The following is a 1,867-nucleotide window of genomic DNA, read 5'->3' as shown; positions in this document are numbered from 1 at the left end:
GATGGACTTGATTGGGGAGCACCTGAGACCAAACAAAAAGCTACAGGATAGTCCCGGTCTGAGGTGATGAGGGCCTGTGTTAGATTGACATCTGTGGGAATGGAGAGGAGAAGGTATAGAGGAGAGATGTGAAGGCAGAAGCAAATACTTGGCAACAGATAGGATACATGGAGTCAGTATGTGAAGAATCAAGGTTGACTATGAGATTAGGAGCCTGGGGGGATGGCAGTGCCCTTGATAGTGATAGGAAATTTTAGTAAAGGAAGGATTTGGGGTTGAGGAGGGTCAGGGGGAGAGAATAAGTCCTGTTTCAACATGTTGAGTTTGAGATGTCCAGTAGAAGAGGCCCTGGATTCAGGAGGACCTGAGTTCAAATCCGGTCTCAGACACTTGACACTTACTAGCTGTGTGACCCTAGGCAAGTCACTTAACCCCCATTGCCCCACAAAAAAAAAATTGGGGCAGCTAGGTGGCACAGTGGATAAAGCACCAGCCCTGGATTCAGGAGGACCTGAGTTCAAATCTGGCCCCAGACACCTGACACTTACCCTGGGCAAGTCACTTAACCCTCATTGCCCCACAAAAACAAATAAACAAACAAAAAAAAAAGAAAGAAAGAGAAGAGGAGCAAGAACAAATCTTTGGGGGATACCCAGTGAGCCTGACCCAGATGAAAATTCAGCAGAGGAGACTAAGAGGGAGAGGTCCTACAAGGTAGGAAGACAACCAGGAGAGAATAAAATGACAAGCCAGAGAGAAGAGAGAATCAAGAAGAGGGCGATCAATTATGCCAAAGGCTATAGAGAAGTCAAGACTTAGAAGGATTGAGAAAAGATTATTAGACTTTTCAATTAAGAGAGGGGCAACTAGGTGGCAAAGTGGATAAAGCACTAGCCCTGGATTCAGGAGGACCTGAGTTCAGGTCTGGCCTCAGACATTTGACACTTACTAGCTGTGTGAATCTGGGAAAGTCACTTAACCCTCATTGTCTCACAAAAAAAAAAGAAAAAGAAAAAAAAAAGAAAAAAAGATCATTGAGTAATCATAATCATAATGATGATATATATGATGGCAATCATAAGAGTAATCTCCATCCTCTTTTTTTTTTTTTTTGCGGGACAATGGGGGTTAAGTGACTTGCTCAGGATCACATAGCTAGTAAGTGTCAAGTGTACAAGGCCGGATTTGAACTCAGGTACTCCTGAATCCAGGGCTGGTGCTTTATCTACTGCACCACCTAGCTGCCCCCTCCATCCTCCTTTTGACCATGCCTCTCATAGACTTTCCCCCAGGGAGTCTCAGGTAACCTGAAGTAATCAAAAGGACTCTTTTCCTCTGATCAATATACCTTAATGAGACGACTAGATGGCATAATCAGAACTAGAGACAAGAAGACTTGAGTTCAAATATGGATTCAGATACTTTCTGACTGTGGGACTCTGATGCAAGGCACCCAACTTCTGTCTGCCTCAAATGGATGCAAGAAATATTGTAAAGCTGAAATCTACAGGCTTTGGGAACTGATTGGATAAGAGGTGAAGGAGTGCTGAGTGTCAAATACAACCCCAAAGTTTTGAACATGGGAATTGGATGAAAGGTTATGTTCTTGACAAGTAATAAAGGCAGAAGAATTGAGTTAAAGGAAAAATAATGAATAATGAAATGAGCAGAACAAAGGGAACATTGTATACAGTAACAGAAATACTGTTTTAAGAATGACTTTGAGTGAATAAGTTATTTTGACTATTCTAAAAGCCCAAATTAAGTATAAAGGACATATGCAGAAAGATGCTATCTGCATCCAGAGGAAGAACTAATAAATAGAAGTATGTATAGAATGATTTTACATATATATGTATATGTGTGT

The sequence above is a fragment of the Dromiciops gliroides genome, chromosome 3, assembly GCF_019393635.1.
Source record: "Dromiciops gliroides isolate mDroGli1 chromosome 3, mDroGli1.pri, whole genome shotgun sequence".
In the NCBI taxonomy this organism is placed as follows: domain Eukaryota; kingdom Metazoa; phylum Chordata; class Mammalia; order Microbiotheria; family Microbiotheriidae; genus Dromiciops; species Dromiciops gliroides.
Note: the sequence above shows the minus strand (reverse complement) of the source record.